Source organism: Calonectris borealis, unplaced genomic scaffold (genome assembly GCF_964195595.1).
Source record: "Calonectris borealis unplaced genomic scaffold, bCalBor7.hap1.2 HAP1_SCAFFOLD_263, whole genome shotgun sequence".
Taxonomy (NCBI): domain Eukaryota; kingdom Metazoa; phylum Chordata; class Aves; order Procellariiformes; family Procellariidae; genus Calonectris; species Calonectris borealis.
Genome location: NW_027441647.1, coordinates 13,073 through 36,772, shown reverse-complemented (window position 1 = coordinate 36,772; position 23,700 = coordinate 13,073). Strand labels below are relative to the sequence as shown.

The 23,700-nt window shown below is 56.5% G+C and overlaps 2 long non-coding RNA genes across 5 annotated transcripts; both read right to left on the bottom strand.

Moving 5' to 3' along the window:
* Positions 1–3,514: 3,514 nt before the first annotated feature.
* LOC142077468 (uncharacterized) lies at positions 3,515–7,364 on the bottom strand. 3 transcript variants are annotated; one of them, XR_012671846.1, is made up of 5 exons: positions 6,737–7,364; positions 6,250–6,313; positions 5,689–5,862; positions 5,469–5,584; positions 3,515–4,207 (listed from the first exon to the last, which is right to left on the bottom strand). It is a non-coding gene; the product is annotated as an uncharacterized LOC142077468 (long non-coding RNA). The 3 variants fall into 3 exon arrangements; XR_012671847.1 differs by having other exon boundaries at positions 3,574–4,207; positions 6,250–6,316; positions 6,737–7,303; XR_012671845.1 differs by lacking the exon at positions 3,515–4,207 and having other exon boundaries at positions 5,243–5,584.
* Positions 7,365–15,005: 7,641 nt separating this feature from the next.
* LOC142077467 (uncharacterized) lies at positions 15,006–17,453 on the bottom strand. Of its 2 annotated transcripts, XR_012671844.1 has the most exons (6): positions 17,383–17,453; positions 16,768–16,914; positions 16,399–16,522; positions 15,912–15,975; positions 15,351–15,524; positions 15,006–15,246 (listed from the first exon to the last, which is right to left on the bottom strand). It is a non-coding gene; the product is annotated as an uncharacterized LOC142077467 (long non-coding RNA). The 2 variants fall into 2 exon arrangements; XR_012671843.1 differs by lacking the exon at positions 17,383–17,453 and having other exon boundaries at positions 15,912–15,978; positions 16,768–17,313.
* Positions 17,454–23,700: the final 6,247 nt, after the last annotated feature.

Here is a 23,700-nt window from a genome sequence, read left to right as displayed (position 1 = left end):
CCCGCCGCCACAGCCCGGCTCCCCGGGCCCGCGGCTCCTCACACTCACGCTGCGCCGCCGCCTCGGTGCAAAGCCCGCCGCGCGCCCCGTTGAAATACCGTCCGCAACCAATGAGCGCGCGGCTCCACCGGACCGCCCGCGCGAGGCACGCCGGGAGTTGTAGTCGGCGCCCCGGGACCGCGCATGCGCACGGCGCCCCGTTGAAATACCGTCCGCAACCAATCAGCGCGCGGCTCCACCGGACCGCCCGCGCGAGGCACGCCGGGAGTTGTAGTCGGAGCTCGGGGACCGCGCATGCGCACGGCGCCCCGGGATCGCGCATGCGCACGGCGCCCGGGGACCGCGCATGCGCACGGCGCCCGGGGACCGCGCATGCGCACGGCGCCCGGGGACCGCGCATGCGCACGGCGCCCGGGGACCGCGCATGCGCACGGCGCCCGGGGACCGCGCATGCGCACGGCGCCCGGGGACCGCGCATGCGCACGGCGCCCGGGGACCGCGCATGCGCACGGCGCCCGGGGACCGCGCATGCGCACGGCGCCCGGGGACCGCGCATGCGCACGGCGCCCGGGGACCGCGCATGCGCACGGCGCCCGGGGATCGCGCATGCGCACGGCTCGCAGCCCCTCCCCAGCGTTTGCAAGCACTTCTCAGCCCCAGGACCCCCGGAGCTCACAGCACCCGACCACACCATTTTCCAGCCCCCTGGGAGCCCCACTCTCAAGTCCCGCCAGGACCCACAGCCCCACTCCCCAGCTCTTGAGGGACCTTGATCTCGCTGGTCCGGGAGTCCTCCAGGGGTACTCTCTAGGCCGGACTTTGCTCTCCATGGTCCGGCAGTCCTCCAGGGGTTCTCTCTGGTCCAGCTCCCGTCTCTATGGTCCGGCAGTCCTCCAGGGGTACTCTCTAGGCCGGACTTTGCTCTCTATGGTCCGGCAGTCCTCCAGGGGTACTCTCTAGGCCGGACTTTGCTCTCTATGGTCCGGCAGTCCTCCAGGGGTACTCTCTAGGCCGGACTTTGCTCTCCATGGTCCGGCAGTCCTCCAGGGGTACTCTCTGGTCCAGCTCCCGTCTCTATGGTCCGGCAGTCCTCCAGGGGTACTCTCTAGGCCAGCCTTTGCTCTCTATGGTCCGGCAGTCCTCCAGGGGTACTCTCTAGGCCGGACTTTGCTCTCTATGGTCCAGGGGTACTCTCTAGGCCGGACTTTGCTCTCTATGGTCCGGCAGTCCTCCAGGGGTACTCTCTAGGCCGGACTTGGCTCTCTGTGGTCCGGAAGTTCCCCACGTGCACTCTCCGCTCCGGACGACCGTCTCGATGGTCCAGTAGTCCTCCAGCTGTACTCTCTAGGCCGGACATTTTCCTCTATGGTGCGGAAGTCCCCCGCGTACATTCTATGCATCTGAACCTCCGTCTCTATGGTCCGGAAGTCCTGCAGGCGTACTCTCTGGTCTGGGAGTCCGCCATCTCTATGGTCCGGGAGTCCTCCAGCTATACTCTCTGGTCTGGACTGGTCTGGTCTCTATGGTCCGGAAGTCCTCCAGCCCCTCTCCCCGACCCCCTAGGGCTCGCAGCCCCCCCCGGCCCCACTCCTCGGCCCCCCCGGGATGCACAGCCCCACTCCTCGGCCCCCTCGGGGGTCCGCAGCCCCCCCAGTCCCCCTCCCCAGATGCTCACAGGGGGAAAGGAACGGCTCGGCCTCAAGCTCTGCGGGCTGCCTGTGGCCCCTGCAGAGCCCACGATCCTCGGCAGCCCACACGCGGGGCGAAGCTCACAGCCCGAGAAGGAGTCACGGGGTGCCGCCGCTCCTGCCACAACCCTCCTTCCCAGCCTGCTGCTGGAGCACAAGGCACTTGAAAGCAGCAGGAAAGAACAAGGAGGGCCTCGCCAGATGGCAGGAATAACGCGGGGAGCCTAAAGCGTTTAGCCAGGCAGGGCTTGCCACTCACCTTGTGCCGGGGTTGAATCCCAGCCGGCAACTCAGCACCACACAACCGCTCCCTCGCTGCCCCCTCAGCGGGAGGGGGGAGAGAATTGGAAGGGCAAAAGTGAAAACACTCCACTCGTGAGGGAAAGGGGGGGAAAAAAAAAACCGCAAACAACAGAGAGAAAAACCCCAGACAGACAAGCGGTACAAACGAAAGCAAGGGCTCGCCGCCAACCGCCCGATGCCCGCCCAGCCAGCCGCAGCCCAGCAGCGGCCCCCCCGCCGACCTCCCCCCCGAGTTTTATTTCCTGACGTCATAGGGCCTGGAACACCCCCTGGGTCCGCCGGGGTCAGCTCTCCCAGCGGTGCCCCCTCCCAGGCCCTCGCGCACCCCCAGCCCGCTCGCCGGCAGGGCGGGGCGAGGAGCAGCACAGCCCCCGGCGCCGTGCAAGCGCTGCGCAGCGGGAACTCACGCAGCCCCGCGTCACCGACGCCGTTCTCAGCACAAACCCAAAACGCAGGAGGAGGGAGAGCGGGGTGGGAGTGGGGGGCGGGGGAGCGGGAGGGGGGTGTCAGAGTTTGGGCGGGGGGCAACGGGCAGGTTGGCGGGGCAGGCAGCACCCCAGGGGTCCGGGCCCCTCAAATGGCTGGTGTTTCACCCCAAAGCTTCCCCAAATCGGGGTTTTTTTTGCTTTTTTATAATATCAAAGCTGGGGTTTTTTCCTTTTCCAAAATATTCCACTTGAGGTTTTTCAACGCTTTTTCACAACAAAACTTGGTGATTTTTGCTTTTTCGTTTTGTGCATGAAAATGGGGGTTTTTTTGCTTTCCGGCTGCCCAAATCCTGGTGGATTTGGCTTTCCCGGGAGCTCCAAGTTGGGTATTTTTCCCCCCCAAATTGCGGGTTTTCTTTTTCCCCACCCCTTGCAGGCCCCGAATTAGGGGTTTTGTGGTGTTTTTAGGCCACGGCGGCAGGTCCCGCTCCGTGTGCACGGCCCTGCAGGGGAAAGTCCCTCTTGGGGGGACCGGCCCCCAATCAGGATGGGAAAAGACGGAAAAAGAGAACAGGGAAGAGGCAGCTTTTGAAAGCGCTTTCGGATCTTCAACAGAGAGGTGTTTCGGGGGGGTGAAGAGTTTTTAAATCCTTTCTAGAAACAGGGTTTCTTTGCATTTTAAAAACCTTATCTATCATAGACGTTTACGCTTAACGTATTTACACATACCTCTCTCTCTATATATTTAGTGAATGTATTTATGTTTCACTTATAGCCCCCTATTTCCCACTCATTATATATAATACCTGCTCAGACTAGATATCTGTCGACTTACGTATTTTGACACTTAAATGTCTATAAAGACTTCTCTATTTACACTTACGTATATTTACACTTATCTCTTTATAGACTTAGATTTCTATTTGCACTTATAGATCATCTCTTAGATTACATATAATGCCTATTTAGGCTCTCTATGTAACACGTAGTAAGTGTAGACAGCGGTATCTATTCAGACTTTTTTCTATTTTCAATTCCTTCATACATAAAATATATCATCCCTTTTGCATTTGGAAGTGCTTTCTTTTTTAATTTATATAGACGGGAGTTCTTTTTGTATTTTAAAACCCTATATACGTCTTCCGAATTTTTTTATGCTCTAAAATCCTTTAGATAATAGGGCAGATATAGGTTCCTATTTTGAAATCCTTGTATACATATAAAGGAATATTATTTTTCAATGTATAGAACAAGGAGAGATTTTTCTCTATTTCGAGGCGTCACAGATAGATTTACAGTTTTTAAAAATTTTTGAACCCCCCCAGGAATTATCAGGCACTTTTGGGCTGTGACCCCCTTTTTGGGGGGGGGGGGGGGGGACGACACCCCCATGACCCCCCATTCCCCACTCACCTGCTCCTCCACGGCATCATCAGCCCGCCGGTGATGTTGGGGTGCCCCAAATGACATCATCGCCCCTCCAGGCCCCCAACCCCCCCCTTTTTATTCAGCCCCCAAAAAGGCACAACATGAGGGAAACGGCCCCAACCGGCAGCTCGTTACTTTAATAATGCCGTTGGCGTATGTACGCACGCACCCCCGCCAAAAAGGGGGGCTCTGCTAGAAAGATAAAGGAGGGGCGGCCCCCCCAAACGCTTGCAGCACCCCCTCAGCCCCCGTCCCGCAGGCTGGCAGCCGGCCCCTTACCCTCAGCACGCCCAACGACCGGCAGGCAAACCCGGGCCGGGGGTCTCTCCTGAGCACCACGGGACGCTTACAGCGCGGCATCTGAAAAACAAAAATCCCAACGGATATATTTCAGCACGTTAAAAAAAACAGCACCGAAGGCAGCAGAGGAATTCGGTCAGGGCAAGGGAGGGGGCAGCAGTCGAGCTAAAGGAGGGTGCCAGGCAAACGGGTCAGCTCGAAATACAACGCGGCCTTTAAAAGCTCGAGCGATCCGAACGCTTAAAATCCGCGTGAGGACTAATTGACGCGATTCTGAACGCGTCCTTCGCAGAGAAGTAAACGCTCTCGCTGGTGTCGGAAAACGCCTCGTCCCTTCCTTACAGCACCGCTGCCGGGAGATAACCCCGTGAGGCTGCAGGACAAGGGCGCGCCGTAATCGGCATCTACGCTCACGCATCCGCCGCCACAGCTCCAGCCCTGGCGCTGCTGCTGCTGCTGCTGCTGCTGCTGCGCATCTCGCTCGCTTGGCCGATAAAGCTGAAAGCGAAGCGTAAAACTTTGAAGAGTAAAATGAAAAAGAAAGAACAAACCTCAGCAATTCATTTTATGCTAAAAAGGCGTGCGTACGCTTACAGACGTACAACGAGAAGGCTTATACTATAAAAATATCTGATTTTCCTTTTGCGTTAATTGAAATTGCGTAGCTGTGAATTCATACCGTTAAATTATCTACCTCCAAACTACACAGCTATCGTTTGACCAGGGGTTTTGCGTGCGTCACATGACTAGGAGGGACGCCTGGCCAGCTGCGCCGAGACCGATGCTACCCAACTGCCGGGGAAACGCGCCACTGAAAGCGAGGCAGAAATAAAGGACTTCAGAGCGCTCTGCCAAAAGATCGGGAAAAAAACCCGATCAGTTGCCTCTCTTTTTAAACGTTTAGAGCAACTACCTAACTGCTTAAGCACACCTAATAAATTATACGCTACAGCTATTTGGCAGTTGCAGTTTAAACAACGCAAGTCAGTTTGGAAGTTATACAATTTTAACTTTCTTTTTAAAATTTCGTTTACGATAGAAAAATCAGGGAGATAAGAGATCTCCCATACGGTTTTACATTTTTGGGGAGGGGGGGGGGGGGGGGGGCAGGCGGTGGGGAATATCAAATCCCCGGTGCTGCAATACATCAGGCTACCAAAAAGGACTGGCAGGTTTGCTAACGCTGTTGGCCGTACCCGAGCGTGCGGAGGAACGCGTCTTTACGATCTCTCGACCGTTACACCCGAGAACCAAAGATCAGCCGTACGTCGACTATCGGAAGACGTGCCGCGCTTGGGTCTGTGCAAGGAAATCGACCTACCCCTTTTTTTTTTTTTTCCAGAGAGAGCGCGAAAAGTCTCCTTGCGGATGACTTCTACTGCCGAGCACGTCATCTCTGAAGATCCATTCTGAGGGGAAGTTCGTAAAAGGCGACTCCTTTGAACGAGAAAGATTTCCATTCTGGAAAATCTCTTTCCAACCAAAGTCAAAATTACGCGCTGCAGGTTAGGAAAAAGGACGCGATAGAAGCAGTAACTCACCAAAACCACATCAGGACTCTCTGTCGCTAGTTACGAGGCTGCTACCGCTTCTCGGGAAAGCCTGGAAAGCGCACCGAAGCGACACCGATTTGTCCCGTGTTGTCCACGCCTCTTCTTTGACCTTGATTGCTTTTAGCGCAGATGTTAGCATCTCAGTAAGGTGTTCGAGTGCTCCTGTAAGGCATTTTAAAAACTGACTGACTGAAAAAGCATAAAGCTTTTATCGTGAAAACAAAGCCTGTTTCTCCCGAACATCCCAACTCTTACAAACGGTTCCTTTCCTCTTCTAGTCCAACATTATTTTCACAGCACCCTTTCCTAGCAAGCGCACAGAAACAGAAGACCGTGCTTGCAGGAAGAGAAAACAGACGGAGGGAAGCAAGCTTTGCAGAGGCGTACCACGCTCCAGAACAGACCTCCTTTATTTTTAGTATTTGCGTTGAAATATTTCACGTTAAAAAATCACATAGAAGGAGAGCTGCCTCTCAGTTCCTCGTGTTAACTGTAAAGTCCGTGCTACGAGCACCTTAGGAAAAACGCAGACACATGTCACAGGCCTACCTTGTACTTGCAGACCACTAGGGATCCTTTCCACCTGTCTCGTACTTTCACGGCAGTTGACGTTCTGCTGAGAGGAAAGGAAAAAAAAAAAACAAACAACGTTGAGCACAAAGCTTCCTCTTCTGTGAAGGCTACAACTGAGTGGAGGAGAAAGTATTTGGCATCGTCTTTGGTGCGGTTGTTGAGACAGGCCACTAGAGCTTCTGCATGTTTTAGACAACCGTGCCTTTTTTTTGGCTCATTGGCAGCTTTAGTTTCGCAAGAACTCACTTGCCTAGAAAGAGGAGTGACAGAGAAGGAAAAGAGAGGTCAGGCAGCAAGAGAGCTCTGCAGGCTGCCACCAGTCAACGTCACACTCTTAAGGAAAAACAAACAACCAACCAAACAACCAAACAAAAAAAAAAAACAAACAAAAAAAACCCCAAAACACACAAACACAAAAAACCCCCACAAAACCCAACAACAAAACAAAACTTTGACGTTGTACCTTTCTTTCCTTTTGGAGCTCGTCCCTGTCTCAGCTGATCGTCTCGTCAGAGCACGAAGTGCAGATGATCCGTATCCCGATGACATCTGCACGCGATGAACACGTGTTCAGAAATAGTCCAGATCTGTAAGACTGGTGTCATTTTTGTGGTTCCAAGCATCCTAACTCCATTTTACTGACCAATGCATTTGTGAGGAAACTAAGTAGCTTTTAAACGTAGCCTCTCCTTGGGGAGAAAAATGCGTTAGGGAGCGAAAAAAAGGATGATTCAGAGCTCCCAACCATGACGGAGCAGCGGGAAAACTAATGAAAGCGAAGACCAACAGCAGCAACGCGAAGCGGCATTTGGCTTCAATTCCGATCACGTACTTAAGCGGCTCGCCAAGTCTATGCCTCGATCCTATGAATGACTAGCCCTGTTTTGGAAGGACCAACTTTTTTCCTTCAAAGTCCTAGATTGAAGACTCCGCTGAACAGAATGTGGATGGAGCCACAGGACAACATGCCGTCAACACTCTAATGAAAAAAAAATCAAGTAAAAATCAAGTTGAAGTATCAGTTTCCATCGTGTCTCGTTCATTACGTTTCTAGTAGTACCTGGGTGCTCCAAAATTCACTCTCCTGACACCACGTAGTACTACAAATTACAATTACGCGTGTAAAAATAAAAGGCTATTTCCAACCTGCCCGTAAAATCAGTACGAACAAACAGAAGAGAAACACTTGACCCTAAAGAAGGTCACAGGCAGCTCTTAATTTATCGTAGGCGAAAGCTCATTCTTTTCCCTGAAAGGAAAACGCTCGTAACTACCCAGGGACCGATGCAGGAACGAGGCACGCGCGCTCTGTTCACGGCAACTGTTCATCAGCTTTTCTGCACCGGCACAAATTTGCCTTTTCCCCGGGTTTGACGCGGAGCACCTGCAGCGTCCTTGAACGCGCCAATGTTTCTCCCCACTCCCCCGGCCCCACACGTGCCGTTACCTGAGCAGCAAGCGGCGTCAACCGCGCAGGATTTTCTTCACGTGACGCAGAAGGTGACGCTGGGAAAAGAGGAGGCACAAAATGAACCTGTTTGTCACACCCAGCCAACGGTGAAAACCCAGGGAAGGATTCTGCCGTGCGGGGCCAGGCTGTGCACCCCCGGAGCTCCAGCCGGCCGGTTTCGCTCCCCTTTGCCGGGTACCGGGGAGACACCGCCGCCTCGTGCTGCCGCCTGCCCCCCGGGGAGAGCCGGGGGACCCCCACCTCACTTCAGCCCTCGGGAACGGGTCCGGGAGAGACCCTCCACGCAAAGAGAGCGGATCCACGCGTGGCGTGGATTTAATCCCCGAGGGAAGAGGCCGGACTCCCCGCTGGCAGAAGGACAACTCGCCTCCCTGCCGCTCGGAGCGCCTCGCCGGGGACAGCCCTGCCTGCGCCCGGCTGCTCTTCAGCCGTGCTGGGAGTGCAGTCTGGCCGACGGATGCTCCGGCAAACAGACACTGCAGCGAATCGCAGCTCCCGCTCGTTACAGCTGCTGGTAATTTTGCCTCTGGCTAAGGCATGCCCCAGACAGCAGACACCCCGTCTCGTTCCAGCTCCTGCTTGCTACGGTTCTGGCTAATTGAAGCTCCCGCTCTGCACCGTTGATTTCAGCTCCTTCTCCTTACAAGCTCCGGCTATTTACAACAGCCTGGGCTTTTGACAAGGTCGTAAACCAATCGCCGTCAAAACTCGGCTATTAGGATTAAATATCATAGTTGGACATTGTATAAGCATTAATGAGTTTGTACGACTAATTAGTTAATAACTATTCTAAGCAGTCGACAAGCAAGAGCTGGACTCGAAGAGGGCGTGCGGGGTCTGAAAAGCAGAGACCACCTCTTCCCCCCAGAGACCACCGCAGACGTTGAGTTGGGCCTGGTGCGTGCCGGCCTCCCGCACTTCGGGGTCCAGCAGGACCAGACCCGACCCCTCCCCGGAGAGGGTCCACGCACCCTGCCCACCCCCTGCTTTCCCCCGCAGCCCCCAACGCCCTCCCACCCCCCCGCACAAACGGCCAAACCGGCTTCTGCTTTGGGCCCCCAAACCAGCTCACTTAGCGCCCATTTCTGAGCCCAAAACCCCAGCTGCTGCGCCTCTTCTCAAGTCCCAAAGGTGCCCCCGGGGAGGGCAAGCGCTTGCGTGATGCTTCGGGCAGAAACGGGGCTGAAAGGTCCGATCCCGGTGCCGGGGGAGCAGAGGCGAGCTGGCTGGGACCAGCTTTTGCTCCTGGAACAGCCCTGGGGTGGACCTGTCCCTCCCCTTCAAACGCTCCAGCAGTTTCCGGGGCAGAAGGGCGTTTCTAAGCCCTCTCTCCAGCAGCTCCTCCCTCGACTCGGCCCGCGAAGCCCCCAGTCTGCCTGCAGGGAGGGCTGGGCGGTCCCCGGCCCCACGGGGCGACAGTGGGGACTCGCAGGGAGGATCTGTTTGCACAAAGCGCCCCCCCCCTCCCGCCCGCCGGCCCGCCCCCCCCCCCGCCCCGCCCCGGCCCGGCCCACTGCGCGGCCCCCCTAGGGCACGCAGCCCCCCCCCAACTCCCCACTCCCCAGATGCTCACAGGCCCTCCCCCGCCTGGAGCCCCCCCAGCCCCCGTCCCCGGAGCCTGCAGAACCGCCCCCCCCCCCCGCCGCCACAGCCCGGCTCCCCGGGCCCGCGGCTCCTCACACTCACGCTGCGCCGCCGCCTCGGTGCAAAGCCCGCCGCGCGCCCCGTTGAAATACCGTCCGCAACCAATCAGCGCGCGGCTCCACCGGACCGCCCGCGCGAGGCACGCCGGGAGTTGTAGTCGGCGCCCCGGGACCGCGCATGCGCACGGCGCCCCGTTGAAATACCGTCCGCAACCAATCAGCGCGCGGCTCCACCGGACCGCCCGCGCGAGGCACGCCGGGAGTTGTAGTCGGAGCTCGGGGACCGCGCATGCGCACGGCGCTCCGGGACCGCGCATGCGCACGGCGCCCGGGGACCGCGCATGCGCACGGCGCCCGGGGACCGCGCATGCGCACGGCGCCCGGGGACCGCGCATGCGCACGGCGCCCCGGGATCGCGCATGCGCACGGCGCCCCGGGATCGCGCATGCGCACGGCGCCCCGTTGAAATACCGTCCGCAACCAATCAGCGCGCGGCTCCACCGGACCGCCCGCGCGAGGCACGCCGGGAGTGGTAGTCGGAGCTCGGGGACCGCGCATGCGCACGGCGCCCCGGGACCGCGCATGCGTACGGCGCCCCGGGACCGCGCATGCGCACGGCGCCCCGGGACCGCGCATGCGCACGGCGCCCGGGGACCGCGCATGCGCACGGCGCCCGGGGACCGCGCATGCGCACGGCGCCCGGGGACCGCGCATGCGCACGGCGCCCGGGGACCGCGCATGCGCACGGCTCGCAGCCCCTCCCCAGCGTTTGCAAGCACTTCTCAGCCCCAGGACCCCCGGAGCTCACAGCACCCGACCACACCATTTTCCAGCCCCCTGGGAGCCCCACTCTCAAGTCCCGCCAGGACCCACAGCCCCACTCCCCAGCTCTTGGGGGACCTTGATCTCGCTGGTCCGGGAGTCCTCCAGGGGTACTCTCTAGGCCGGACTTTGCTCTCCATGGTCCGGCAGTCCTCCAGGGGTTCTCTCTGGTCCAGCTCCCGTCTCTATGGTCCGGCAGTCCTCCAGGGGTACTCTCTAGGCCGGACTTTGCTCTCTATGGTCCGGCAGTCCTCCAGGGGTACTCTCTAGGCCGGACTTTGCTCTCTATGGTCCGGCAGTCCTCCAGGGGTACTCTCTAGGCCGGACTTTGCTCTCTATGGTCCGGCAGTCCTCCAGGGGTACTCTCTAGGCCGGACTTTGCTCTCCATGGTCCGGCAGTCCTCCAGGGGTACTCTCTGGTCCAGCTCCCGTCTCTATGGTCCGGCAGTCCTCCAGGGGTACTCTCTAGGCCAGCCTTTGCTCTCTATGGTCCGGCAGTCCTCCAGGGGTACTCTCTAGGCCGGACTTTGCTCTCTATGGTCCAGGGGTACTCTCTAGGCCGGACTTTGCTCTCTATGGTCCGGCAGTCCTCCAGGGGTACTCTCTAGGCCGGACTTGGCTCTCTGTGGTCCGGAAGTTCCCCACGTGCACTCTCCGCTCCGGACGACCGTCTCGATGGTCCGGCAGTCCTCCAGGGGTACTCTCTAGGCCGGACTTGGCTCTCTGTGGTCCGGAAGTTCCCCACGTGCACTCTCCGCTCCGGACGACCGTCTCGATGGTCCAGAAGTCCTCCAGCTGTACTCTCTAGGCCGGACATTTTCCTCTATGGTGCGGAAGTCCCCCGCGTACATTCTATGCATCTGAACCTCCGTCTCTATGGTCCGGAAGTCCTCCAGGCGTACTCTCTGGTCTGGGAGTCCGCCATCTCTATGGTCCGGGAGTCCTCCAGCTATACTCTCTGGTCTGGACTGGTCTGGTCTCTATGGTCCGGAAGTCCTCCAGCCCCTCTCCCCGACCCCCTAGGGCTCGCAGCCCCCCCCGGCCCCACTCCTCGGCCCCCCCGGGATGCACAGCCCCACTCCTCGGCCCCCTCGGGGGTCCGCAGCCCCCCCAGTCCCCCTCCCCAGATGCTCACAGGGGGAAAGGAACGGCTCGGCCTCAAGCTCTGCGGGCTGCCTGTGGCCCCTGCAGAGCCCACGATCCTCGGCAGCCCACACGCGGGGCGAAGCTCACAGCCCGAGAAGGAGTCACGGGGTGCCGCCGCTCCTGCCACAACCCTCCTTCCCAGCCTGCTGCTGGAGCACAAGGCACTTGAAAGCAGCAGGAAAGAACAAGGAGGGCCTCGCCAGATGGCAGGAATAACGCGGGGAGCCTAAAGCGTTTAGCCAGGCAGGGCTTGCCACTCACCTTGTGCCGGGGTTGAATCCCAGCCGGCAACTCAGCACCACACAACCGCTCCCTCGCTGCCCCCTCAGCGGGAGGGGGGAGAGAATTGGAGGGGCAAAAGTGAAAACACTCCACTCGTGAGGGAAAGGGGGGGAAAAAAAAAACCCCAAACAACAGAGAGAAAAACCCCAGACAGACAAGCGGTACAAACGAAAGCAAGGGCTCGCCGCCAACCGCCCGATGCCCGCCCAGCCAGCCGCAGCCCAGCAGCGGCCCCCCCGCCGACCTCCCCCCCGAGTTTTATTTCCTGACGTCATAGGGCCTGGAACACCCCCTGGGTCCGCCGGGGTCAGCTCTCCCAGCGGTGCCCCCTCCCAGGCCCTCGCGCACCCCCAGCCCGCTCGCCGGCAGGGCGGGGCGAGGAGCAGCACAGCCCCCGGCGCCGTGCAAGCGCTGCGCAGCGGGAACTCACGCAGCCCCGCGTCACCGACGCCGTTCTCAGCACAAACCCAAAACGCAGGAGGAGGGAGAGCGGGGTGGGAGTGGGGGGCGGGGGAGCGGGAGGGGGGTGTCAGAGTTTGGGCGGGGGGCAACGGGCAGGTTGGCGGGGCAGGCAGCACCCCAGGGGTCCGGGCCCCTCAAATGGCTGGTGTTTCACCCCAAAGCTTCCCCAAATCGGGGTTTTTTTTGCTTTTTTATAATATCAAAGCTGGGGTTTTTTCCTTTTCCAAAATATTCCACTTGGAGGTTTTTCAACGCTTTTTCACAACAAAACTTGGTGATTTTTGCTTTTTCGTTTTGTGCATGAAAATGGGGGTTTTTTTGCTTTCCGGCTGCCCAAATCCTGGTGGATTTGGCTTTCCCGGGAGCTCCAAGTTGGGTATTTTTCCCCCCCAAATTGCGGGTTTTCTTTTTCCCCACCCCTTGCAGGCCCCGAATTAGGGGTTTTGTGGTGTTTTTAGGCCACGGCGGCAGGTCCCGCTCCGTGTGCACGGCCCTGCAGGGGAAAGTCCCTGTTGGGGGGACCGGCCCCCAATCAGGATGGGAAAAGACGGAAAAAGAGAACAGGGAAGAGGCAGCTTTTGAAAGCGCTTTCGGATCTTCAACAGAGAGGTGTTTCGGGGGGGTGAAGAGTTTTTAAATCCTTTCTAGAAACAGGGTTTCTTTGCATTTTAAAAACCTTATCTATCATAGACGTTTACGCTTAACGTATTTACACATACCTCTCTCCCTATATATTTAGTGAATGTATTTATGTTTCACTTATAGCCCCCTATTTCCCACTCATATATAATACCTGCTCAGACTAGATATCTGTCGACTTACGTATTTTGACACTTAAATGTCTTTATAGACTTCTCTATTTACACTTACGTATATTTACACTTATCTCTTTATAGACTTAGATTTCTATTTGCACTTATAGATCATCTCTTAGATTACATATAATGCCTATTTAGGCTCTCTATGTAACGCGTAGTAAGTGTAGACAGCGGTATCTATTCAGACTTTTTTCTATTTTCAATTCCTTCATACATAAAATATATCATCCCTTTTGCATTTGGAAGTGCTTTCTTTTTTAATTTATATAGACGGGAGTTCTTTTTGTATTTTAAAACCCTATATACGTCTTCCGGATTTTTTTATGCTCTAAAATCCTTTAGATAATAGGGCAGATATAGGTTCCTATTTTGAAATCCTTGTATACATATAAAGGAATATTATTTTTCAATATATAGAACAAGGAGAGATTTTTCTCTATTTCGAGGCCTCACAGATAGATTTAGAGTTTTTAAAAATTTTTGAACCCCCCCAGGAATTATCAGGCACTTTTGGGCTGTGACCCCCTTTTTTGGGGGGGGGGGGACGGGGACGACCCCCCATGACCCCCCATTCCCCACTCACCTGCTTCTCCACGGCATCATCAGCCCGCCGGTGATGTTGGGGTGCCCCAAATGACATCATCGCCCCTCCAGGCCCCCAACCCCCCCCTTTTTATTCAGCCCCCAAAAAGGCACAACATGAGGGAAACGGCCCCAACCGGCAGCTCGTTACTTTAATAATGCCGTTGGCGTATGTACGCACGCACCCCCGCCAAAAAGGGGGGCTCTGCTAGAAAGATAAAGGAGGGGCGGCCCCCCCAAACGCTTGCAGCCCCCCCTCAGCCCCCGTCCCGCAGGCTGGCAGCCGGCCCCTTACCCTCAGCACGCCCAACGACCGGCAGGCAAACCCGGGCCGGGGGTCTCTCCTGAGCACCACGGGACGCTTACAGCGCGGCATCTGAAAAACAAAAATCCCAACGGATATATTTCAGCACGTTAAAAAAAACAGCACCGAAGGCAGCAGAGGAATTCGGTCAGGACAAGGGAGAGGGCAGCAGTCGAGCTAAAGGAGGGTGCCAGGCAAACGGGTCAGCTCGAAATACAACGCGGCCTTTAAAAGCTCGAGCGATCCGAACGCTTAAAATCCGCGTGAGGACTAATTGACGCGATTCTGAACGCGTCCTTCGCAGAGAAGTAAACGCTCTCGCTGGTGTCGGAAAACGCCTCGTCCCTTCCTTACAGCACCGCTGCCGGGAGATAACCCCGTGAGGCTGCAGGACAAGGGCGCGCCGTAATCGGCATCTACGCTCACGCATCCGCCGCCACAGCTCCAGCCCTGGCGCTGCTGCTGCTGCTGCTGCTGCTGCTGCGCATCTCGCTCGCTTGGCCGATAAAGCTGAAAGCGAAGCGTAAAACTTTGAAGAGTAAAATGAAAAAGAAAGAACAAACCTCAGCAATTCATTTTATGCTAAAAAGGCGTGCGTACGCTTACAGACGTACAACGAGAAGGCTTATACTATAAAAATATCTGATTTTCCTTTTGCGTTAATTGAAATTGCGTAGCTGTGAATTCATACCGTTAAATTATCTACCTCCAAACTACACAGCTATCGTTTGACCAGGGGTTTTGCGTGCGTCACGTGACTAGGAGGGACGCCTGGCCAGCTGCGCCGAGACCGATGCTACCCAACTGCCGGGGAAACGCGCCACTGAAAGCGAGGCAGAAATAAAGGACTTCAGAGCGCTCTGCCAAAAGATCGGGAAAAAAACCCGATCAGTTGCCTCTCTTTTTAAACGTTTAGAGCAACTACCTAACTGCTTAAGCACACCTAATAAATTATACGCTACAGCTATTTGGCAGTTACAGTTTAAACAACGCAAGTCAGTTTGGAAGTTATACAATTTTAACTTTCTTTTTAAAATTTCGTTTACGATAGAAAAATCAGGGAGATAAGAGATCTCCCATACGGTTTTACATTTTTGGGGGGGGGGGGGGGGGCAGGCGGTGGGGAATATCAAATCCCCGGTGCTGCAATACATCAGGCTACCAAAAAGGACTGGCAGGTTTGCTAACGCTGTTGGCCGTACCCGAGCGTGCGGAGGAACGCGTCTTTACGATCTCTCGACCGTTACACCCGAGAACCAAAGATCAGCCGTACGTCGACTATCGGAAGACGTGCCGCGCTTGGGTCTGTGCAAGGAAATCGACCTACCCCTTTTTTTTTTTTTTCCAGAGAGAGCGCGAAAAGTCTCCTTGCGGATGACTTCTACTGCCGAGCACGTCATCTCTGAAGATCCATTCTGAGGGGAAGTTCGTAAAAGGCGACTCCTTTGAACGAGAAAGATTTCCATTCTGGAAAATCTCTTTCCAACCAAAGTCAAAATTACGCGCTGCAGGTTAGGAAAAAGGACGCGATAGAAGCAGTAACTCACCAAAACCACATCAGGACTCTCTGTCGCTAGTTACGAGGCTGCTACCGCTTCTCGGGAAAGCCTGGAAAGCGCACCGAAGCGACACCGATTTGTCCCGTGTTGTCCACGCCTCTTCTTTGACCTTGATTGCTTTTAGCGCAGATGTTAGCATCTCAGTAAGGTGTTCGAGTGCTCCTGTAAGGCATTTTAAAAACTGACTGACTGAAAAAGCATAAAGCTTTTATCGTGAAAACAAAGCCTGTTTCTCCCGAACATCCCAACTCTTACAAACGGTTCCTTTCCTCTTCTAGTCCAACATTATTTTCACAGCACCCTTTCCTAGCAAGCGCACAGAAACAGAAGACCGTGCTTGCAGGAAGAGAAAACAGACGGAGGGAAGCAAGCTTTGCAGAGGCGTACCACGCTCCAGAACAGACCTCCTTTATTTTTAGTATTTGCGTTGAAATATTTCACGTTAAAAAATCACATAGAAGGAGAGCTGCCTCTCAGTTCCTCGTGTTAACTGTAAAGTCCGTGCTACGAGCACCTTAGGAAAAACGCAGACACATGTCACAGGCCTACCTTGTACTTGCAGACCACTAGGGATCCTTTCCACCTGTCTCGTACTTTCACGGCAGTTGACGTTCTGCTGAGAGGAAAGGAAAAAAAAAAAACAAACAACGTTGAGCACAAAGCTTCCTCTTCTGTGAAGGCTACAACTGAGTGGAGGAGAAAGTATTTGGCATCGTCTTTGGTGCGGTTGTTGAGACAGGCCACTAGAGCTTCTGCATGTTTTAGACAACCGTGCCTTTTTTTTGGCTCATTGGCAGCTTTAGTTTCGCAAGAACTCACTTGCCTAGAAAGAGGAGTGACAGAGAAGGAAAAGAGAGGTCAGGCAGCAAGAGAGCTCTGCAGGCTGCCACCAGTCAACGTCGCACTCTTAAGGAAAAACAAACAACCAACCAAACAACCAAACAAAAAAAAAAAACAAACAAAAAAAACCCCAAAACACACAAACACAAAAAACCCCCACAAAACCCAACAACAAAACAAAACTTTGACGTTGTACCTTTCTTTCCTTTTGGAGCTCGTCCCTGTCTCAGCTGATCGTCTCGTCAGAGCACGAAGTGCAGATGATCCGTATCCCGATGACATCTGCACGCGATGAACACGTGTTCAGAAATAGTCCAGATCTGTAAGACTGGTGTCATTTTTGTGGTTCCAAGCATCATAACTCCATTTTACTGACCAATGCATTTGTGAGGAAACTAAGTAGCTTTTAAACGTAGCCTCTCCTTGGGGAGAAAAATGCGTTAGGGAGCGAAAAAAAGGATGATTCAGAGCTCCCAACCATGACGGAGCAGCGGGAAAACTAATGAAAGCGAAGACCAACAGCAGCAACGCGAAGCGGCATTTGGCTTCAATTCTGATCACGTACTTAAGCGGCTCGCCAAGTCTATGCCTCGATCCTATGAATGACTAGCCCTGTTTTGGAAGGACCAACTTTTTTCCTTCAAAGTCCTAGATTGAAGACTCCGCTGAACAGAATGTGGATGGAGCCACAGGACAACATGCCGTCAACACTCTAATGAAAAAAAAATCAAGTAAAAATCAAGTTGAAGTATCAGTTTCCATCGTGTCTCGTTCATTACGTTTCTAGTAGTACCTGGGTGCTCCAAAATTCACTCTCCTGACACCACGTAGTACTACAAATTACAATTACGCGTGTAAAAATAAAAGGCTATTTCCAACCTGCCCGTAAAATCAGTACGAACAAACAGAAGAGAAACACTTGACCCTAAAGAAGGTCACAGGCAGCTCTTAATTTATCGTAGGCGAAAGCTCATTCTTTTCCCTGAAAGGAAAACGCTCGTAACTACCCAGGGACCGATGCAGGAACGAGGCACGCGCGCTCTGTTCACGGCAACTGTTCATCAGCTTTTCTGCACCGGCACAAATTTGCCTTTTCCCCGGGTTTGACGCGGAGCACCTGCAGCGTCCTTGAACGCGCCAATGTTTCTCCCCGCTCCCCCGGCCCCACACGTGCCGTTACCTGAGCAGCAAGCGGCGTCAACCGCGCAGGATTTTCTTCACGTGACGCAGAAGGTGACGCTGGGAAAAGAGGAGGCACAAAATGAACCTGTTTGTCACACCCAGCCAACGGTGAAAACCCAGGGAAGGATTCTGCCGTGCGGGGCCGGGCTGTGCACCCCCGGAGCTCCAGCCGGCCGGTTTCGCTCCCCTTTGCCGGGTACCGGGGAGACACCGCCGCCTCGTGCTGCCGCCTGCCCCCCGGGGAGAGCCGGGGGACCCCCACCTCACTTCAGCCCTCGGGAACGGGTCCGGGAGAGACCCTCCACGCAAAGAGAGCGGATCCACGCGTGGCGTGGATTTAATCCCCGAGGGAAGAGGCCGGACTCCCCGCTGGCAGAAGGACAACTCGCCTCCCTGCCGCTCGGAGCGCCTCGCCGGGGACAGCCCTGCCTGCGCCCGGCTGCTCTTCAGCCGTGCTGGGAGTGCAGTCTGGCCGACGGATGCTCCGGCAAACAGACACTGCAGCGAATCGCAGCTCCCGCTCGTTACAGCTGCTGGTAATTTTGCCTCTGGCTAAGGCATGCCCCAGACAGCAGACATCCCGTCTCGTTCCAGCTCCTGCTTGCTACGGTTCTGGCTAATTGAAGCTCCCGCTCTGCACCGTTGATTTCAGCTCCTTCTCCTTACAAGCTCCGGCTATTTACAACAGCCTGGGCTTTTGACAAGGTCGTAAACCAATCGCCGTCAAAACTCGGCTATTAGGATTAAATATCATAGTTGGACATTGTATAAGCATTAATGAGTTTGTACGACTAATTAGTTAATAACTATTCTAAGCAGTCGACAAGCAAGAGCTGGACTCGAAGAGGGCGTGCGGGGTCTGAAAAGCAGAGACCACCTCTTCCCCCCAGAGACCACCGCAGACGTTGAGTTGGGCCTGGTGCGTGCCGGCCTCCCGCACTTCGGGGTCCAGCAGGACCAGACCCGACCCCTCCCCGGAGAGGGTCCACGCACCCTGCCCACCCCCTGCTTTCCCCCGCAGCCCCCAACGCCCTCCCACCCCCCCGCACAAACGGCCAAACCGGCTTCTGCTTTGGGCCCCCAAACCAGCTCACTTAGCGCCCATTTCTGAGCCCAAAACCCCAGCTGCTGCGCCTCTTCTCAAGTCCCAAAGGTGCCCCCGGGGAGGGCAAGCGCTTGCGTGATGCTTCGGGCAGAAACGGGGCTGAAAGGTCCGATCCCGGTGCCGGGGGAGCAGAGGCGAGCTGGCTGGGACCAGCTTTTGCTCCTGGAACAGCCCTGGGGTGGACCTGTCCCTCCCCTTCAAACGCTCCAGCAGTTTCCGGGGCAGAAGGGCGTTTCTAAGCCCTCTCTCCAGCAGCTCCTCCCTCGACTCGGCCCGCGAAGCCCCCAGTCTGCCTGCAGGGAGGGCTGGGCGGTCCCCGGCCCCACGGGGCGACAGTGGGGACTCGCAGGGAGGATCTGTTTGCACAAAGCGCCCCCCCCCTCCCGCCCGCCGGCCCGCCCCCCCCCCCGCCCCGCCCCGGCCCGGCCCACTGCGCGGCCCCCCTAGGGCACGCAGCCCCCCCCCAACTCCCCACTCCCCAGATGCTCACAGGCCCTCCCCCGCCTGGAGCCCCCCCAGCCCCCGTCCCCGGAGCCTGCAGAACCGCCCCCCCCCCCGCCGCCACAGCCCGGCTCCCCGGGCCCGCGGCTCCTCACACTCACGCTGCGCCGCCGCCTCGGTGCAAAGCCCGCCGCGCGCCCCATTGAAATACCGTCCGCAACCAATCAGCGCGCGGCTCCACCGGACCGCCCGCGCGAGGCACGCCGGGAGTTGTAGTCGGCGCCCCGGGACCGCGCATGCGCACGGCGCCCCGTTGAAATACCGTCCGCAACCAATCAGCGCGCGGCTCCACCGGACCGCCCGCGCGAGGCACGCCGGGAGTTGTAGTCGGAGCTCTGGGACCGCGCATGCGCACGGCGCCCGGGGACCGCGCATGCGCACGGCGCCCCGGGATCGCGCATGCGCACGGCGCCCCGGGATCGCGCATGCACACGGCGCCCCGTTGAAATACCGTCCGCAACCAATCAGCGCGCGGCTCCACCGGACCGCCCGCGCGAGGCACGCCGGGAGTTGTAGTCGGAGCTCGGGGACCGCGCATGCGCACGGCGCCCGGGGACCGCGCATGCGCACGGCGCCCGGGGACCGCGCATGCGCACGGCGCCCGGGGACCGCGCATGCGCACGGCTCGCAGCCCCTCCCCAGCGTTTGCAAGCACTTCTCAGCCCCAGGACCCCCGGAGCTCACAGCACCCGACCACACCATTTTCCAGCCCCCTGGGAGCCCCACTCTCAAGTCCCGCCAGGACCCACAGCCCCACTCCCCAGCTCTTGGGGGACCTTGATCTCGATGGTCCGGGAGTCCTCCAGGGGTACTCTCTAGGCCGGACTTTGCTCTCCATGGTCCGGCAGTCCTCCAGGGGTTCTCTCTGGTCCAGCTCCCGTCTCTATGGTCCGGCAGTCCTCCAGGGGTACTCTCTAGGCCGGACTTTGCTCTCTATGGTCCGGCAGTCCTCCAGGGGTACTCTCTAGGCCGGACTTTGCTCTCTACGGTCCAGGGGTACTCTCTAGGCCGGACTTTGCTCTCTATGGTCCGGCAGTCCTCCAGGGGTACTCTCTAGGCCGGACTTGGCTCTCTGTGGTCCGGAAGTTCCCCACGTGCACTCTCCGCTCCGGACGACCGTCTCGATGGTCCAGAAGTCCTCCAGCTGTACTCTCTAGGCCGGACATTTTCCTCTATGGTGCGGCAGTCCCCCGGGTACATTCTATGCATCTGAACCTCCGTCTCTATGGTCCGGAAGTCCTCCAGGCGTACTCTCTGGTCTGGGAGTCCGCCATCTCTATGGTCCGGGAGTCCTCCAGCTATACTCTCTGGTCTGGACTGGTCTGGTCTCTATGGTCCGGAAGTCCTCCAGCCCCTCTCCCCGACCCCCTAGGGCTCGCAGCCCCCCCCGGCCCCACTCCCCGGCCCCCCCGGGATGCACAGCCCCACTCCTCGGCCCCCTCGGGGGTCCGCAGCCCCCCCAGTCCCCCTCCCCAGATGCTCACAGGGGGAAAGGAACGGCTCGGCCTCAAGCTCTGCGGGCTGCCTGTGGCCCCTGCAGAGCCCACGATCCTCGGCAGCCCACACGCGGGGCGAAGCTCACAGCCCGAGAAGGAGTCACGGGGTGCCGCCGCTCCTGCCACAACCCTCCTTCCCAGCCTGCTGCTGGGGCACAAGGCACTTGAAAGCAGCAGGAAAGAACAAGGAGGGCCTCGCCAGATGGCAGGAATAACGCGGGGAGCCTAAAGCGTTTAGCCAGGCAGGGCTTGCCACTCACCTTGTGCCGGGGTTGAATCCCAGCCGGCAACTCAGCACCACACAACCGCTCCCTCGCTGCCCCCTCAGCGGGAGGGGGGAGAGAATTGGAAGGGCAAAAGTGAAAACACTCCACTCGTGAGGGAAAGGGGGGGAAAAAAAAAACCCCAAACAACAGAGAGAAAAACCCCAGACAGACAAGCGGTACAAACGAAAGCAAGGGCTCGCCGCCAACCGCCCGATGCCCGCCCAGCCAGCCGCAGCCCAGCAGCGGCCCCCCCGCCGACCTCCCCCCCGAGTTTTATTTCCTGACGTCATAGGGCCTGGAACACCCCCTGGGTCCGCCGGGGTCAGCTCTCCCAGCGGTGCCCCCTCCCAGGCCCTCGCGCACCCCCAGCCCGCTCGCCGGCAGGGCGGGGCGAGGAGCAGCACAGCCCCCGGCGCCGTGCAAGCGCTGCGCAGCGGGAACTCACGCAGCCCCACGTCACCGACGCCGTTCTCAGCACAAACCCAAAACGCAGGAGGAGGGAGAGCGGGGTGGGAGTGGGGGGCGGGGGAGCGGGAGGGGGGTGTCAGAGTTTGGGCGGGGGGCAACGGGCAGGTTGGCGGGGCAGGCAGCACCCCAGGGGTCCGGGCCCCTCAAATGGCTGGTGTTTCACCCCAAAGCTTCCCCAAATCGGGGTTTTTTTTGCTTTTGTATAATATCAAAGCTGGGGTTTTTTCCTTTTCCAAAATATTCCACTTGGAGGTTTTTCAACGCTTTTTCACAACAAAACTTGGTGATTTTTGCTTTTTCGTTTTGTGCATGAAAATGGGGGTTTTTTTGCTTTCCGGCTGCCCAAATCCTGGTGGATTTGGCTTTCCCGGGAGCTCCAAGTTGGGTATTTTTCCCCCCCAAATTGCGGGTTTTCTTTTTCCCCACCCCTTGCAGGCCCCGAATTAGGGTTTTTGTGGTGTTTTTAGGCCACGGCGGCAGGTCCCGCTCTGTGTGCACGGCCCTGCAGGGGAAAGTCCCTGTTGGGGGGACCGGCCCCCAATCAGGATGGGAAAAGACGGAAAAAGAGAACAGGGAAGAGGCAGCTTTTGAAAGCGCTTTCGGATCTTCAACAGAGAGGTGTTTCGGGGGGGTGAAGAGTTTTTAAATCCTTTCTAGAAACAGGGTTTCTTTGCATTTTAAAAACCTTATCTATCATAGACGTTTACGCTTAACGTATTTACACATACCTCTCTCTCTATATATTTAGTGAATGTATTTATGTTTCACTTATAGCCCCCTATTTCCCACTCATATATAATACCTGCTCAGACTAGATATCTGTCGACTTACGTATTTTGACACTTAAATGTCTTTATAGACTTCTCTATTTACACTTACGTATATTTACACTTATCTCTTTATAGACTTAGATTTCTATTTGCACTTATAGATCATCTCTTAGATTACATATAATGCCTATTTAGGCTCTCTATGTAACGCGTAGTAAGTGTAGACAGCGGTATCTATTCAGACTTTTTTCTATTTTCAATTCCTTCATACATAAAATATATCATCCCTTTTGCATTTGGAAGTGCTTTCTTTTTTAATTTATATAGACGGGAGTTCTTTTTGTATTTTAAAACCCTATATACGTCTTCCGAATTTTTTTATGCTCTAAAATCCTTTAGATAATAGGGCAGATATAGGTTCCTATTTTGAAATCCTTGTATACATATAAAGGAATATTATTTTTCAATATATAGAACAAGGAGAGATTTTTCTCTATTTCGAGGCCTCACAGATAGATTTAGAGTTTTTAAAAATTTTTGAACCCCCCCAGGAATTATCAGGCACTTTTGGGCTGTGACCCCCTTTTTTGGGGGGGGGGGGGCGGGGACGACCCCCCATGACCCCCCATTCCCCACTCACCTGCTCCTCCACGGCATCATCAGCCCGCCGGTGATGTTGGGGTGCCCCAAATGACATCATCGCCCCTCCAGGCCCCCAACCCCCCCCTTTTTATTCAGCCCCCAAAAAGGCACAACATGAGGGAAACGGCCCCAACCGGCAGCTCGTTACTTTAATAATGCCGTTGGCGTATGTACGCACGCACCCCTGCCAAAAAGGGGGGCTCTGCTAGAAAGATAAAGGAGGGGCGGCCCCCCCAAACGCTTGCAGCCCCCCCTCAGCCCCCGTCCCGCAGGCTGGCAGCCGGCCCCTTACCCTCAGCACGCCCAACGACCGGCAGGCAAACCCGGGCCGGGGGTCTCTCCTGAGCACCACGGGACGCTTACAGCGCGGCATCTGAAAAACAAAAATCCCAACGGATATATTTCAGCACGTTAAAAAAAACAGCACCGAAGGCAGCAGAGGAATTCGGTCAGGACAAGGGAGAGGGCAGCAGTCGAGCTAAAGGAGGGTGCCAGGCAAACGGGTCAGCTCGAAATACAACGCGGCCTTTAAAAGCTCGAGCGATCCGAACGCTTAAAATCCGCGTGAGGACTAATTGACGCGATTCTGAACGCGTCCTTCGCAGAGAAGTAAACGCTCTCGCTGGTGTCGGAAAACGCCTCGTCCCTTCCTTACAGCACCGCTGCCGGGAGATAACCCCGTGAGGCTGCAGGACAAGGGCGCGCCGTAATCGGCATCTACGCTCACGCATCCGCCGCCACAGCTCCAGCCCTGGCGCTGCTGCTGCTGCTGCTGCTGCTGCTGCGCATCTCGCTCGCTTGGCCGATAAAGCTGAAAGCGAAGCGTAAAACTTTGAAGAGTAAAATGAAAAAGAAAGAACAAACCTCAGCAATTCATTTTATGCTAAAAAGGCGTGCGTACGCTTACAGACGTACAACGAGAAGGCTTATACTATAAAAATATCTGATTTTCCTTTTGCGTTAATTGAAATTGCGTAGCTGTGAATTCATACCGTTAAATTATCTACCTCCAAACTACACAGCTATCGTTTGACCAGGGGTTTTGCGTGCGTCACATGACTAGGAGGG